General features: G+C 41.9%; 1 protein-coding gene across 1 annotated transcript in view; it reads right to left on the bottom strand.

Annotated features, from left to right (window-relative positions):
* PLPPR1 (phospholipid phosphatase related 1) overlaps positions 1 to 18,346 on the bottom strand; it is an 863,412-nt gene that overhangs the window by 656,033 nt on the left and 189,033 nt on the right. The window contains exon 2 of the mRNA XM_069630811.1: positions 14,485 to 14,552. The gene's annotated coding sequence lies outside the window, so the exon portion shown is untranslated. The remainder of the gene's footprint in view (positions 1 to 14,484; positions 14,553 to 18,346) is intronic.

The following is an 18,346-nucleotide window of genomic DNA, read 5'->3' as shown; positions in this document are numbered from 1 at the left end:
TTCATTTATTTCAGACTGTTAAACTATTACTTTTACTGTTTGGGTTGCTACTGTGAGCACACAGAAACATCTCTCTTAAGAGTATAGCCAGCTCATGGCCGATGTTACCACAAAATGCAAAGGAGGTATATCTTTTTTCTATGCCGGTTTCACCTTTATGATTGGGATCACTGTTAGTTTGTATCAGTGTGATGGCTGAACATGCGGTTTAGCCACTACTCATCCTTGTACTCCTGCGGGGCAGTAGTCACTTCATCACAGTGATATGCCCTGAAGGTCTCAGCTGGGTGGGGACAGGTCGTAGAAAGTACCCCTTCCTCGCCTGTCACACATCTTATTGGATCTGTGCCCGTCGCCCTCTTTTCGTTCTCAGAATAAATTCGTACCGTCAATATCGCGTGCTATATTATTTATTCATATAAACCGCAACCACCTGCAACCATGACAACAGTGACCCACATTCAAATTCCACACCTTCCCTTCGCATTAATGACAGGCATGTTTTTTAAACAGAATGAAGCAGAAGAAAATTGCACAAGAAGATTCTGCTTGGGAAATGGCTGTGCTTATTGTGTATGAAGGAGAGCGAGAGAAAGAAGTGTGACTCCGTTAGTGATTGTGTCTTATTGAGGCAGTGTTGTGGTTTCAATAGAAATCAATGATGACTACTTCAGATTATAAGGGGCAGGAGCCTGGTGTACTCCAAGTATTTCTCTCTGGCTATAATTTGTCTAAGCGTGGACACAAACAGGGCGCAGCTCGCACAAAACATGACACTAAGCATGGGCGTAGGAGACACTGACTGTTGTATTTATTTTACAATTACATGATCTTTACAAACAGATAAGGACGACTTTAAAAAAAGGTTATTTTTTCCTCCTCGTCTTTTAATCAAGAAAGGAAACTATTTTCCTCCTCCCCATCCCGTCGTTATTATGAACACCATTCTCATCCATGAGGAAAAAGGACAGCATGTGCTGGAGAGGACAGACACTCGCTTCTTCCTGCGTCACAATGCAGCACTTTTTTCCACCTACTATTGGCCGAACTGCATTTTGCCACGTTTCGACAGTTCCCCCTCACCCTCCTAAACCTAGATAGATGGTGGGTTTGGGTAAGGTATATAGAAACAGAGTGTGTGGGGCAGGCAAGGGTTAGTATGGGGGTCTCTGACTGCTTTTTGATTTAAACAAAAAACAGAAACGACTAAAAGCAATCGTCGAGATGTAATTGAGGCAAAAAAAAGTAGAGGCAACCTCATAGATCTGTATAAAGTCAAATGGTGGAATGTCAATCCGCAGGCATGTTGTCACCCCGTATGTAGCACCTCTTCCTTGCACATCCTTCTTGCAGTAATGTGTGCTAAATGGCTTCACAGCAGATGGATAGCCGTGCATTTGAAAGGTTTAAGGAGCACATTTGAACTCTTTTAACCTATACCCTCTGCTCTGTATATCCCTCCATTCATACTCCACCCAGGACAGTTGGGGTACTCGGGAAAGTTGAGGGCATAAGCCCCACACATGGCCTCCCCAGAGCCTAAGCCTCAACACTAGCAACAGCTTTAAGTAAATGCCCACCCTCCTACCGAAGCAAAGCCTGTCTCTATTCTTTACAGTTCACAAAGAGGCAAGCCAAGCAGGCAGTGTCGCTATACTTTGTTAAAAAATAATGGGCCTCATTACGACCCTGGCGGTAAGGGGTTTACGCCAGCGTTAGCTGCGCCGACCCCTTACCGCCAATTACGAGGTCCCCTAGCGCCATGGCGCTTTTAACACCTGCTTTTAGCAGGTGTTAAAATCCATGGCGCTAAGGGACCATGGAGTTAATTACGCCACCGTAATTTACGGTGGCGTAATTAACGCCTTCCCCACTCCCATTATGCCCTATGGGGCAAAAATGGGAATGGGGAAGGGTAAATGGGGATTGGGGACTTACCGCCCCGCCAAGGTCGGAATGGGGCGGTAAGTCCGCCAACCACCATGGTAGTTTACGCCATGGTGGTAAAGTCACGGCCCAGGCGGTAACTTACCGCCTGGGTCGTAATGAGGCCCAATGTGTTATTGAAATGGCATTTTAGAGTCTGAATTCAAATTTGTGTTTATATATCTCTAAATAGTGGAGTAAGTCCCTTTTATACAGGCTACAATTAAAAATCGCCCGTTAAGAAACTCATCCGCAAGTTCATACACATTTGTTTGCGTGTACATGTTTGTATTTTATATTCCTTAGTACATGGTGTTTCGTTAAGAAGCACAGCGATATATTGTGTAGCCAGGGCAATGCCACAAGTAGGTGACTTACAATAGGAGTGCATGAATAATTTTGAAGGAGCCCAGCGATGATAGGCAAAGACTGGAACATAAGAAAGAGACAAGAACAGACCGGAAAGGGTAACAGAGGGAGGCTTCAGGGAAAATACAGTGCAGGCTAGGAAGAGTTGAAATTAGGGTTGGAGAATGATCCGGGGTAGATAGGTAGATAGGATGCCCCTTTAAGGTTTTAGCATGTGTGCTTGGGGCATGACGTGCAAGCATGAGACTTGGTAATATTGTTGATGCCGGGCAGTGAAGAGTTTCATTGTTCAAGGGTGCGGAGGGAAAAGGACGAAAGCAAGGGCGAGCAGATGGTGTGCAATCGTCGGACAGATTGAGGCGGGTGCTAGAATGCAGGGTGCATGGAAGAAAGAATGGAGAGCGAAGTCCATGAATAAATGTAATGGCAAGTAGCGGCAACTTGAAGAGGGTCTGGTTATGCGTAGAGAGCCAGCAGAGAATACCGGGGTAGACTGTAAAGGACAAGAGTGATGAAACTGAGAACCCGAGAGGAGTCTTGTGCAGTTGGCAATCTATACCAAAGTAAAGATGAGAGATTTGATAGAGTGGTAGGTGAGGAGAGGGCAGATCTTTCTGATTTTTGGGATGATGAAGATATAGACTTTAACATTGTTGTAAAAAAGAAGCATAGGTTGGAGAGCCTTGGGGCAAGGGGTAAGGAAGAGGGGCAAAATTATACTTGAGAGGCAGAGGAGATCATTTTGCTCCAGGTAGTAATTTGGCAACGGGGAGCCATTACGTGTAGACATACATATAGGTGGCTCCCAGCCAGCAAATCCTGGTCATTTGCACCGCGGTGTGCAAATGTGCAAGTACGCTGCCATTTGACCTGCATGTTTGCACTCCACTGTGCAAACGAGTAAACGCTGCCTGACATGTTTTCAAGGCAGGCAGCATTCACAATGGATCCTTGGTGCATAAAGCCGGCAATCTCCAGAGGGATCCCCAGCATTTGCATCTCTGTGAAAATACATGCGGGTGCAAGTGCTGGGCCATTTGTACCGTGGAGAGGGAGGGAGGAGGCGGAAATGCAAATTGAATTCTGCCTCCCTCTTTAACATACAATGAATGAAAATTGGGATGAAGTTAACGGACATTGTAAAAACCTTATAAAAGAATTGTACGCGTCCCATTAGCATTACGCCTCAATGAAAATGAGCTCCAGATAGTGGTGGGGCACTGAAGTTTACGAGATAGATCACTCACATCTAAGAAGACATAAGCATGAGACAGCAAAGTTTCTTCCAGCGATCTGTGACAGTAAGACATCCTGAGATCATTGAGGAGATATTAGTGTTGAGGGAAAGGAGAAGATTCCCTTTTCACCAGCAACATATTAATGGGAGAATCCAAAAGGAGGTTATATGTTTCAGTGGGAAGAGGTGTAGAGGGTGAATAGAGCTGAGTCATGTTTCGAGCCTTGGGGGACTCCCACCGGGCGAAGTGCATAATCTGAGATATTCACATTCCAAGAGGTGGTGATCCAGGCCATGCACAGTCCTAGTTACCAAGGTCAGAGAGGATCTGGAGGACAGACTGGGGATGTGGATAGGCCAAGGGGATAAGGATGGAGTAGACTTTACTCTGGGGAACAAGGTAATAAAAATAGAAAATTGATGAATTGTCTGTGTCTATATATATGCTGTGCCTGTGGCTGAGTGACGTCTAGATTTAAAAAAAGTAAAACATGCTTGCATACTCATCAGGAAGTAGTTCCTGTTAAGAAATTGAAGATTTTTGTGGTAGACCTTTTTCTTTTGTTGCAGGCTTGGAATAGGATCTCTGAACTGATAAATGGGTGGCACGGTGCTTAAAGGCTTAAAGAGTATGTTTCTCTTTTTTCAAAATGGGATTTCATTATGAAAGAGATAGGAGATACAACAGATGATCAACTTCCCCATATATTGCCTACTGAACTATTAATTAAATAACTAATAACTACAATATCCCAGAGGCAATCAGGCATACGTGCTGACCATAAAACAGGATAATGAAGGTATCACCACTTTTGTTCCTGACCAGATCTGATATAATATGATATGATAGTTTATTTATATAGCCCCTATACACAATGTGTTTCAAAGCGCTTCAAGGCAAGGGAGTGAACAAGGGAAAATACAACGACATTCTTACAGGCCATGACCAGTAAGGATGTGAAATTAACTATCGTACTCGGCCTGACGACATTTCAGATAGTGCAAGAGCTAAGCCATAGATAAGGAAGGGAGGGGGAGAGTGGGAAGGAAATGGAAACAGACAGGTGACTACTGTACTAAGCCTGATGACATTTCTGGTAGAGCCGGGGAAAAACAAAAGGTGAGGGAGAGGGGTGCAGAAAGGGGGGGGAGGAACAAAACAAGCAACTATCGTGTAGGCCTGACAACATTTCAGATAGTGCTGGAGGTAGGGGGGAACAGCAAGGGGATGGGGGAGCGACAGACGAGGTCGCTATCATACTAGGTCCAGGGACAATTCTGATACAGTAAGTGCATAGAAGAAAGTAAGGGGAGAAGGGGAGGAGATAGGAAAAGGGAGAGGGGAGGGGAGGAGAGAACAGAGAGAAAGCTGTCAAAAAGAGTGGAGAAACAAGAGGGGGGAGTGAATACAATTGCAGAAGTCAGGAGTAACACATAATGTTGCAAGCCAGCATACAAGATGTAAATGGGAACAGCATGATTCAGGGCCACCAGGGTGACGCACAACAAATCATTGAGGTCCATAAAAGTAAAATCCAGCATTGGCCACAAGACGGTGATATGATATGAAGATCAAAATGTAATTGGGTATGAAAACGCACTACATCAGCTGAAGAAATGCCTGAAAGGATGGTCTGAAGATGTCTATAAAAATGTAACCAACATTTGGCATTTGAAAGCTGACCCTCAATTAGCAAGAATGTCATTATTTTCATTTTCATTATCATCATGAGCAGCATAAATGACATCAACATCAACATAATGTCATGTTTATTTCAGACTCGATCCTTAACACAAATGCATTCATACAATTCATCAAGAATATGTGCAGGGGCATAAGGAATGGTATAAACAGTAAAATCCATTACAAATACAAGTTCTCAAGGCAACAAATTACATACATTATAAAACATTAATACATATTTCTCAGCTAATAACCAGGCCCTTAGCATAATAATTAGAAACAATAATAACATGATGGTGTAATAAATACAAATGATATTTACAAGAACAGTTGTATATTTAGCTGTGCCCCCTTCCCCGCCCACTTCCCCCATGTAATACGTATCAGTGAAACTACATATTGGAACTTAATAGCAAGGCGCTCTTAGGATAGCTAACAACTGCAAATACCACGTGTTCACTATTTGTTATGATCCTGGCACAGACTGCGTCCTTACATGTGTGTACACCCAAGGTCTGCAAATCTGGACACATGTTTCTTCTAAAAGTAGCATACAGGGGTCCCAAAAGTTAAACATGGGGCAAAACTCCTTCAATGTCCATTACCTCCACCATTCCATCCAGCTTTAAAAGTGACCAGAGAAGGAATGCCAGGGCGCAATTGAACACATATCCCCCTGGCATCATTGGGCCCAGCTACAGTTAGATACCTCTAAGGTCCTAATAAATTCTTGTTGTTAAGATAATCATCTGCCAGTTTGCAGCAGTGCAATCCCAAATGACCTCCAGATGAAGATACTGGGACACACGCTGAATACTCCAGGGCAATGAGAGAGCCCCTTGTGAATTAATTACATCAACATGGCCCCCTCTATATTGCACAAGCGATGGAGGGCTCCATAGCTTCAGCTAGTACTGCCATAGACTTATCATGTCCCTGCGGCCCAATGGCAACTACAAAGGGATATCAAGAGTTCTCTTGAGCAAGATCATGTCAAAGTCATCATTTAAATGAGAATGCACTAAGTGCTATACATTGCACTGCTAGATAGCTAATATCATATAGCAGCAGGCCCTACAAAATGCCTAATGTTAACTGTTTTTAAAAACTTGATCTTGCTTGAAAATGGATCTTCTCAATAATTATACTCAGTGTTCCCTCGACTTTGGTGTGTCTGGACGTCTCTGTACCACTCAAAATTCCTTCTGCAAGTACAGGTAACAGATTTGTCTAAAAGTAGTACAAGGGTTCCTGTGCCTTCATTCTGTGGATATATCTATTGATACGTGGAACAAAGGATGGCTGTGTGGTGTTTACATTTTCAAAGAAAATGTATATTTGTTGATCCTTCACTATATAGTGGAATGGAATTGGCACACTGCTAGCTGGATGCAGCATAGGGGGGTCACATCTCTTCACATAGAAAACAGCGACCGGACGTCGAGTTGCCTAAAACGGAGCAGCAAGGGGTCATTAGCAGAAAAGCCACACTTATGCATCATTGTTTATCAACAAACTGTCCCTCCCCTGAATAGATTGAGAAAATGATTTCTTCTTCGCAATTTCCCATCACAATGTCTTAATTACATGTGTAAAACATCAGAAGGGGTGCAATGGAATTCACAAGTTGTTTTCCATCCCCCTTGCTGACCGGTATGATCAGTGACAACATTGATTATGTATGGCCAACTGGTATTGATATTGTTCTCAACCCAGTTCAAAGAAAATGATTGCGGGATGAACTAGAGGGTATACAGATATGATTTCAAGGCAAAATCAATCACCCTGACAACCTCTGAATCATGTTATCATATGCCTCATCCTGGTCGATTAGGCCACAGACTTGCAGTAATGGTACTTCACGGCTTCTCCATTGCATAAAGCCAGGAGTTCATTACTCTACAGCTTGCCATTCTTTATTATCTACCCGGGAACTGGCTTGTGAAGACCTAATCCAGAGTTTTAAACATAGCCTTTTATTAAATGATAGTCTACTAAATCATCCAAATAAGCAACAAAATAGAGATTTGTCAGGGAATGTTGGATTCAACCAAATGAAAGAACATTTCTAATCCCCGCAGACAACAGCTCTTCAGGATAGAATTTATATCTATGTTACGTGCTGCCTGTGCTAACATAAGGCCAAATGCTCCTTCAGGCAATGAATTTGGACTCATTTGAGATTGTATTTACTGCCCTCCTTAACAACAGACAGGGATCAATATAGAAGATGCCACTGAAGAAATGTTTGTTAATGTGCCTGGCCTGCGACAAGGATATCCTGCATTGGACAAGTTGTTCCTCTGTCCCTTGGGGATCCAACAGCCTTTCACCCTTCAGTGTGTGGCCCTGACCATCTCTACCCTCCCACATATTCTGCCAATATCACATGCCAACATTGACCCAAAAGCAAGGATTTGTGTGTCATTTTGTTATTCTACATTTGCTTTATACATTTCATCTCCCTAGGTATTTGATTGCCGGCGCCTTTTGTTTATATTTCACTGAAAACATACAGGCCAATCGCAAAAAGAAGTTACTATGAGTTACTTTGACTTATTACCGATTTACCTGGAATAAGTCAGTAGTAAGTCTGAGTTACTCTTAGAAACCTCTGCAGGAAGTTGTTTCATCGAAAGTGTTGTCATCTTACATCCTTCGTCCCTCCATCTCTCTGATCATGTTGGCCTACACTATCACTGTGTCAAGCTGCTACTCTCTGTATACAGTCATCTGTGAATATACTTTCCCAGATGCCTGTGAAGCAGATGTTAGCCCCCAACATATACAGTTGTAACATTTTCTTTTCATTTGTTTTAGGCTGGGATGACTGACTTTGCATTCAGTAATACCCTCTTATTTATTCAATTCTGGATATTCTATGTTTTCATAAGCAACTAAGCACAGACATTTCATGTATAAGAAAATAAATACTGAGATTCCTAAATGCAGACGATACGTGGGATGAGATTTATTTGGAGCTAATAAAATCAAACATCTTCCAAGTATTTAGCACAATTAAATAGCAATACTTTGCTATTACATTTCTCAGAACGTACTTAATCTGATATTTAATGATCAATTACCAAGCTTGATGGGCTGAGAAGCGCATTAATCAAATTCTATGAATTGATATTAACAAATTTATTTGCTGCTGTAAACCTGAGGACAGAGGGGGATTTCTGTAGTGTCCACAACGCCTCCACGTGATGCATGGGTTTGCAGTACTCTCGCAGTAATCTATAGCCATGACATGAGATGCAGGCCCATCTCAGAAGCTTACATTTAATCTGCTTAGGGAATTATTTCTTTGAGGCCGTCCTGAGTGAAGCAATCATGGTTGTAGCATCACATAATATCCTACTTTTGATAGACAGCTGTTCAAAGAGCCACCACACTTTTTGGTATTACAGAAGTTGCATTCTAACAACCACTGCACAAACAGCATTAACTTCCAGGTCCAGGTGAGCTCTTTTGGAGTATGATCCTTAGGTTATAAGTGTTCCTTTTTCAAATAGCATTGTTTAGCATAGAAGCATCTAGATACAAGTGAACAGAGGTCTAGGGCAGGGTTACAAGACCTCAACCACAGCATCACATAACTAACTCAAAGCCCCACTTTCCTAGTCACTGATGCCATGCAACGCACCTCATGTTGTAACAGCTCGGAGTTGAGTCTCCTGTTTGAGCAATCTCCTACACACAAGACCCAACAGGAGATGAGGGTAAATTGGACTAGTAGAAGAGGAGAAGGTGTTGGAGGGAGGGTGTCAACCAGCACAGACCATGCACCAAAAGTTCCCTTATCATCCCTTTACCTGCCCTTTCCTGCACCTTAAACAAGAACCAAATCAAGGGACTCCTCTACGAATCTCCTCTTTTTTTTAACAAATTGTTTACAACTCTATACGGCCTGTACGGTGTGGAAGCTAGCCTGTTTCCCTTCATGTAACAGTTATTCTGTTTACTGTGTTGGTAAGCAAAGACAATAGCGCCCTTTCAAAATAACAAGGTGGTACATATGGCATGATTGAAGATAATGAAACAAAGGCAAATGCACATGAGACATTCTTTACAATTCAAAGAAAACAAATCTAGTTACCAGGGTAATGATACACACTATAATTCATGAACTCTAAACAAGCGCATAGAGTATATTGCTACATGTCAGTGTATTCTTCTCATTAGGAGGGATATCTTCAAGGACAGCTGCCCCTGAGGAGCACATGGCTTTAGTTGTGCTTCTCTGACAGTCAAGTCAATGTTGAACCTAGATTTGGCTCTGTGGCATTTACTGAACAGATGCTATTACCATTGTGTCCCCGACATGCTTAAATATGAAGATGTATCAATCCAGCAAGTGGTATCCAAGACCTTTTCTCTGATTTCTGATCTAATGTGTCCAAAGTAAGGGTGTTACTAAAGTCTGAGCGTTTGTTGTACCATTGGTTACAAGTGGTTCGGATCATGTTGACCTCACCCCAAAATATGCACATTTACTCATACTGGTGCCAGACTCATCAACACACCAGAAAAATAAATCCACAGAAGGTTTTTGAACGACCACAAAATATGTGAATCATTTGCACTGACATTTATTGCAAGGAACTTGCTCTCAAATAAAGCATATTAAGGGAGCATAGAAGTCCAGGGTGAATGCAACTGGGCAGCAAAACAATGTTCGCATCTTCATGTTTTTCATATTATTTCATAGTTGTGCACTGTACTGATAACAAGCTTTATTTCCCAGATAAAATGCGATCATGGGAACACATAATTTTGCATTAAAGGGAACAAAACAATGAGTTTAATCTGTTGCAGTGTTCCCGACCAGCACCTCTCTCCATTTGTGAGAGCAGTTTTCTTATTTGCCATGCCTGCAGCAATGTGAACTGCCTTCAATCACTGAAACAGGGCGTGATATCAGAGGAGAAGGGGAAGTGTTGTCAGCAGGGCCATAATTGCTGCTATGATTCAACATACAAATAATGCATTTCCTTTTACTTACAGCAACACATGAATGTAACTAGTTATCAGGCCCATGAAGAGCAGTGGTGTTAATACCAAGAGCAGTGGCAGTAGAGCTATGGGCTATATCACATGTAGTACTAGTTCTACCACTGCCACTTGTACTACTACTCTGAGTAGAAGTACTAGTAGTCATTCTAACACTCCTACTACTAGCATTAATAACTGAACTTCTGCTAGTACTCGTTGCAGCAGTAGATTTACTCATAGCAGTCGACACATTGGCAGTATAGTACTTCTAATGATACTACCACTGCTAGTGGTAGCAACAGTATTAACATCAGTAATAGTGGTAGTAGTCGTAGTAGTAGTAGTATCAATAGTAGTGAGAATTGCATGAGTGGTGGCACTACTACTTTCGCTACTGCCAAAAGTGATAGTAGTAGTAGTACTGGTTATAGCACTACTACTACTGATAGTGTCTCTAATAAGACAATGGGCCTCATTACAAGTATGGTGGTATGGCAACAACGGCATCATTATCGCTACCGGCATTTTTGCTACTGTACTGCCATACTACGAGTTCTGCTCGCAGGTGCCCTTGCAGCCACCAGGTCTGACCTGGTGGCAGTACCGGCACCCGCGAGCAGAACATGATGGTAGCACCGGTACCATTATTAATTGTACCGGTGCTACCACCCTCCCTATTCCCATTGAGCCCTATGAGGCTCAAATGGGAATGGGGATGTACCAGGCCCCGCCCGGCACCTGGGCCGGAATAGTCCAGTAATTGCCCATTTGCGGGTGCCAGACCCAGATGCGAGTTTGGAGGTAGCCTTGCCGTTAAAACCGGCAATCATTAACTGTTGGCAGTATTCACAATTTTCTCTGAGACGTAGAATAAAAACACCTAAACTCCGAAGCTGCCAGATTGTATGTGTTTATTTAAAACCATGGGCCTCATTACACGGTAGGCGGAGGACCAAGGTGCTATTAGCACCTTGGTCCATGCCGGTAAAATACTGCCACCGCCTTGGAGGAAAGGGGAATTACTGCCCTATTCCAAGGTTGGCGGGGCGGTAATTCCCCCTTCCCCCATTGCCCTTCCCCATTCCCATTTTTGACCCATAGGGCTCTATGGGAATGGGGAAGGCGCTAATTACGGTGCCGCAAATTGCGGTACCATAATTAGCACCCTGGTCCCTTTGCGGGTTGGTTTTTAACGCCTGCTAAACAGCAGGCGTTAAAGTACCAACCCGCAAAGGGACCTCGTAGTAAGGCGGTAAGGGTTTACCGGTACCAGTGCCCTTACCGGTACCGGTAAACCCTTACCGCCGTCCGTGTAATGAGGCCCCATGTCTCCAAAATGATGACAGTGGCTCGCAGGAGACCTTTGTGTACGAAAGTGAAAAGGGAGCTGGTCTCATCCATGCAATATTCATTTTGGGGAAAAGGACACACTGTAGTTTTGTAAGAACCACATTCTCGCACGCTCTCTTCACAATCATGTATGGGTGAAAGTTTTCTATCTGTGTGAATGATACTGTTTTATGACGACTGTCGCTAATATCAAGATTTTTTTTTGATGTCACAACATTTTAAGGGGGACCTAAACTCCTCCCATTTTTGGAGGTCAGATTTCCCAGGTCAATGGTTTGGTACTTCAGCAGGCAGATGACGCTACGGAGGATCCCAACACGTTGTACCATGTGCACCAATGCTACCAGACCTAGCCAGAGCCCTAGAGGAATTATTCACCAAAATCACTGGTCAGGTATCGATGGCATCTTTTTTGTAAATGCTAATTTGCATAACCTACCCTTAGAACACTCATGGCACACATTTCGGAAAGTTTCGACTGGCAATGAGGAAGTTATTTAAAAAACAAAACACAATTGCACTGCAACCTGACGTACTGGGCTACTTGTAGTTACTCTATTCAGCTTATGATATCCAAGTGCATCAGACAGTAAAAGATAGCAGTGCCAGGTATCAATGTCATCCATTTTTAAACAAATTTGCATATTTTTCGAACGGTCAAAGCCTACCTAAGAACACTCTTGGCCCACATTTGGAAACGACCACAAAGGTGGGGAAGCAGTGAATTACCCATTAAGTGCCAGGCTATTATGCAAGTCTATGCACAAAGGATGAGCATACTCAATTGCACTGCAATCTTATAGATTGGGTACTAGTGGTTCCCTTATTCAGTTGATGATAACTGAGGTGCAGCAAAAAGCAATAGCTATTTGTTAAAAGGGTGCTTTCAAATATTTCTCACGCATTGAAACCAAAAAAGGCAACAGTCCTTGTTAGATGGAAAACCAACATAAATCTGAGACTAACATGTGAAAATGAACACACAAAAGAAAATTTTTTTGTAGCAATGACAAAAACCAAAATAAATGGAGAGTATATCAGAAATTTCACAAGAAGGCCTTATGAAAACAAAACAAAAACACTACAGTGACACCGTGCAAGTAATGCAAATGCTATAGTGCAAGAGACAAGCGAACATCAAACAGAATTACAGGAACGTAAAATGTAAATCGTGAGCATTTTAGCTTACACCATATAAGAGAAGAGTAGGAACCTGCCTATGCCTTGGGTCTCAGACTTGCCTATCATTGCTACAACAGGGTATTTGCTGCCACCTTACGACCAAAATGACAAGCACCACCACCACCACCACAACAACCACTCATTTCTGACAACCACAAACATCTAAGCAAAAATTAAGAACGGACCATACCAAGCATGTCCCAGGAGAAGCCCTCTGCTGCAGTTCCCACATGTAATAGGCCTTCTTCTGTGATACCTGAGAGCACGCTAAGTGCAGGCCTAAGTGCAGAGGGGCCACAATGTCTGGTGGCATACATCTCTCTCCGCCACAGTTACAGCTGGTAGCCCAGAATCCTCGATCTCTACTGTGATTTCTCTTCTGATTCTTGCACATGCAAATACTATGTCTGTTTTTACCAGTTTCGCTAATGCTGCTGTTCTCCTGCAGTGTGAAATGCCCACAGGTACGAGTCTATCATCCAATGTGTTACAACTTACGGACATAGCTGCTAAGGGACCTTTCTCAGTGGAAGACACCACCAATAAGTGTAAATGACACCACACTTTACCATAGCATGCCTTCTCTGATTGTCTGGGTGATACCTCTGTTCTTAGGAAACACATATGGTGACAGGGGACCTGAATGGGCGTATTTCGCCTCATGGGAAATGCCACCAAGATATTGCTCCTTAAACCAGAGGGCACTCATTTCCTGTTTAATCCTGCCTTGACTAACTTACCCATGAAGGAGTTATCCCACCATACGCCCTCGACTAAATGCCTAAGCCTTTATATGTGCATCTACCTCACATCACAATCACACCATTGTTAAATTAGCAAAATAAATGTCTACTAACTACTTGGTCCACAGAGCTGATCAAGCATTCAATCATCCAATAATGTTAGAACAGCACCTACACTACATGTTGAATCACTCATCCTACAACGAGCTTAGAACAGAATGTGTTCCATAGTGTCAAACACATATCACACCAATGATGTTAGAACGGTTCCTGTGGCAAATGATCAACAATGTATCGTGCCAATGATGTTAGAACCGTTGTGCAGTGGTGGTGAAGTCCTGCTAGAAGGTCTGAGCAACGCAACGCAGCTCTATCTCCTTACAAAGTTGTCTCCATGCAGCGCCTTGTCTTGTCAGAGTAGCTACGAAACAGACTAGCACCACTCGACCCGACATGATTCAAAGGTATGTTACACACATTGCTGAGTCACCTACAAGGCCATATACCTCCATCGCCTGAGTCACCTCCATGTGAAGCTTTGCATCACAAGATAGACAAGCAATACATAAGGAAATCATATTCCTGTTTGGACAGTCCTGCTACAGTATAAGGCCGACACATCTCTTCAAGGTAAATGTAACAGAATTCACTTTATGGGATTCTTCTATTGCCCCTTTCATGACACTATTCAACTTCCATCCCCTCCATTTTAGAGTCGGGTCCTAGAGGGGTTTTGGATCAATTGCACCTCTTGCCTATACTGTTTAAAATTAAATGGCTGCTCTTTGCTGCACATGTTTGAAAGTACCTTTACTAAGTACATTTGAAACAAGTAAGCATGCTGACAGATTTGTCTATTCTTCTTTCCCACGACGTGTTAATAAAATAAATGTACATTCATCCTTTTGAGGTATCAAAGACATATCATACATATTTCCACATCATTGTATTGGTTGAATCTGGCACTTTTGGTCCTTTTTTTAAAGAGTTCTTACCAGAATGGATCTCTTCTTCTCCCGTCAGACCCTACATCACTGGAAGCCAATCCTGGTATTCTCACACTCTGTAGAGGAAAGATATGTTATTGATACAGGACTGAACAATAAATTATGATATTATTTACACAATTGTCATTGTTTACGTCTCATTTTCAAGCTCCACTGTTGTCAAACACAATTAAGCTTACAATAAATGTGTATAATCTCCGCTGTATTGTGTTTCTCTGAAATTAAAAACCAGTTATGTCACCCAAATATTAGGTCATTCCATCAATTTGCATAATGAATGATTAGTCATTCAGAGCTAGTCATAGCTATACTCTATCAAGAGAGCACAGAATTTTTGAGTGTAAAAAGAGTGAATGTTTGGGGAGAGTAGGAGAGTATCCTGTTGGCCACACAGGTTTTACAAGGATAGAAATGGTCCAGATCAAATGTAGTTTGCCAATGAGCTATCATAAATGATCAGTTAATAATAATGATGAATAGTTTATGTATAGTGCTTCAAGCTGGAACCATCCTGTTTTTAAATGATGTAGTACTAGCAGTGACAGTTACCCACTTTAATAGCACTGAATTTATAAATGCTATTGGGATAAAGGACTTAGTCCTGTCAGGAATTGAACGTACAACATGCAGTCTTGGCTCATGTCAGATGCAAGTGCATATCAGCAAATACTCAAATGTCTTCAGCAGGAACACATTTATAAAGATGTTACACTCAGTTACTCTGACTTTCCTGTGACTAACCCCCCCCAAAGGGCTATGCTAGTCACAAAGGAAGTTACTAAGAGCAACTCGTGCTTCCTCCTGAACTGTAAGAGAGAGTTATACCCATCTCCCGAAATAAGAGTTATTTATTGTAGCTTCTCTGTGAACTGGCCCTTACGGGTTCAAACGTGCACATGTTAGTGACATATAGACTTAAACGCTTCTACAGGACTGATGCATATGGGATGTCAAGGCTGCTACATTAGGCTACACTAATTCAATGCATTGTACTCATTGTGGCTAAAGAGGGGCACGATACACCTGGAAAAGCAGACATGCTACTAGCCTCTGGTTTTTAGAGAGTTTCCCTATTGCATAATAGATAATTGCAGAGGCAACACCGAACATTTACGTTCTCATACATATACGCATACATGTTTCCCTCTTAAGAAACAAGCATTTGCAGTTAATGTGGTACAAAACGTAGCATATTTACACAGAGAATATTTAGACTACAAAAAGAAGATGGAACGATTGGGGCATTGGGTGAAAGGATGTGTACAGTTAAGGGCTTTATTTTGGTGCCGTAAATGTTTTAGAGGGTAATCTTCTTTTTTTGTTGATGTTTTTCTTAAAAGTTCAATTTTGACTCATGTATTTAATTTCAAAACAATATTGAGAATTCATAATATCTGCTGAACTCTATCTACGTATTTCCTCATATGTTTGGCCTTTGCCTGTCTTCTTCATTTGGAAGGCTACTGCTGATTGAGAAATTCAGCTAACAATTTAAGTACATCATGGTATTGAAAACAAGTAAAAATGTATCTGAGAAAAGACGTTACCCTCTTTGCGTCGATATTTTGTACTTATTGGATGTGCCAAGAATGTATTTTAGACTTGAAGAAAATGATTGTGAATACTTTTAGAGACAATACTAAGGGTCACAGTATGCCTTGGGATTTAAGAATACATTTAAAAAACAACACCAAGGAAATGAAGGAAGGGCTTTGTTTGCCAGATAGTACCTAGTTTGTGAATACATGTTTGAAAGTCTTATTCCTTGCATAGGGTTTCCAAATTCTAAAGAGGAAAGGCAACCATAGATTGGATAATTTGCTAGAATAAAAAAAGAGCATTGCCTTACTCTCAGAGGTACCCTCCTTTTTACCCTCTACTAACTTTTAGCAAAGGAATCAATCCCAGAAAAGGGGTAACAGTCACCCCTCTGGGAGGCGGGCACAAGTATCCTCTCACACTGACAGGGCTCTGAGGAGTACTGGCAAATCAGCCACACATTCATGCTTCAGAAGGAGACTGTGCCCACCACCGCCTCATCTACCCATTAAAAAAGAAAATAGCAAGTGCAAACAAGAGCTAAATTGTAAAGCAATTCAAAAGACAATTGTTAAAACCATTTTTCCTCGGAGAGTAAAAAGAGATATCTATGATGCTTTCAGTGCCATCCTGTCTGTGTATTCAGTTTGGATAAGAATATTGGAACAGGTTTTACTCATTTATCCAACCTGCACTGAACTCCTCAATCCACACAAGATGGAAATAAAAGCTATGAGGATGTTTCATCGCCCTCAATAAGCAATATATTGTCTGAATGATCCAAGAACTATAAAATAGCTATATTTGCCCCACCCTTTGCCTTGCCCCCTTTCTCTTGCGTCACCATGAAGCATTTTGTGTATTGCAGCTGATACCTTACAATTCAACAATACATTAAAACACATTGTCCCACCTCCTTTATGGAGGTGTCCAGGTTATGGAATGTAATGTTTCTATGTATTTTTCCACATTCTTTTGTCTCTTGCCATGGAAGCCATGGTGCACCTATCTGAATCCTTGGCATCAGGATAGGTGTGTGTGTCATATCCCCTTCCCACACTCATGTCACTGTGCTTTGATAGTTCCCACCTTCAGGAAGCATCCACTGGCATTCTGACTGGTGTCCAATGGTTGCTAAGCTCCTCAATGTTTAGCAATTCCATGAGGGAGGTCAATTATCTCTGTTTTCCAAGCGTTAAGAGAGAAAAACGCGATGGCTTCTCTGTGAGGTTTGCCCAGGGAAACATGTATAGCTCCTGAGCGTGTACTATTTCTAGTAGATTCATCAGTGGATTCAATAAAAATGGAGGAATGATATGTTGTTGTTTTTATTTTTCTCTCATCTTGCTAGCTCTGTAAGTCATTACATGCCCCGGAACACGTTGGGCGAGAGAACTCTACCTAAAACGTCACTTGGAATCAGCGTCCATTGGGGACGCAGACTGCTGGTTGGACAACCTGATCAGTGGAACCAATGTTGCCTCAGAAACAGCACACATTTTAAAGTGCATAGGCCAAGAACAAGAAACAGCCCTACTGAACTAAGAGGTTGCAAAGAACACAATGAAAACACAAAAAAACAAAAAAAACAAAAAAAACACAGACTCGTAGAGAATAAAGGAGGAACGTCCCATGTTTTTGCAAAAATTGTTAAATAACTAAATGCAAATATAATTTTTTAAAATAAATTACAACAAGTAGTCTTCTTTTGCTAGTGTTGACTTCTGCGCTATCAAATGTTTTTCATGACCTTATGTTGAGGACTAATTGAGCAGCACAATGGCACCACCTTGATGCTAGACACTCTTAGCCAAGTATGTGCCATTATATTGCTTTAACTAGACAGAAGATTCAATGAGAACACCATTGATGTCACTGTATCCACAACTGTGTTGGGTGCAGAGGCGGGTCTCCATAATTAAGCCCACTGACACCCAAAGAAATCATACGTTGACTGCCAGGATAAAGGTGATCAGCATGCTAGAGAGATGGCACTTTTCTCACCACCACACACAGTTCAGATTCACAGTTCAATGTAAGCCTTGATATGTGTTACACTACAAAACATTTAAGTTATTTACTGTGTCTCATTATGATATACTATGTTATAGCATGTGTACTCTTACATTTGTATAGCGCCTCCTGCCAGAGGTTATGGCGTTGAAGCAATTTGCCTGTCAGAGAGGCAAAGGAGGAGCATGATAGAACATTTAGTAGTGGTAGGAAGAAGAAAAGTCATGTAGATAGTTTGGATGAGGACGCGGGATATATAAGATGCTCAGAAAGACATGAGAAGGAAAAGGTGGGGAGC

The sequence above is a fragment of the Ambystoma mexicanum genome, chromosome 6q (genome assembly GCF_040938575.1).
Source record: "Ambystoma mexicanum isolate Mex_15411 chromosome 6q, UKY_AmexF1_1, whole genome shotgun sequence".
In the NCBI taxonomy this organism is placed as follows: Eukaryota; Metazoa; Chordata; class Amphibia; order Caudata; family Ambystomatidae; genus Ambystoma; species Ambystoma mexicanum.
Note: the sequence above shows the minus strand (reverse complement) of the source record. Positions and strands in the feature narration are given on the sequence as shown.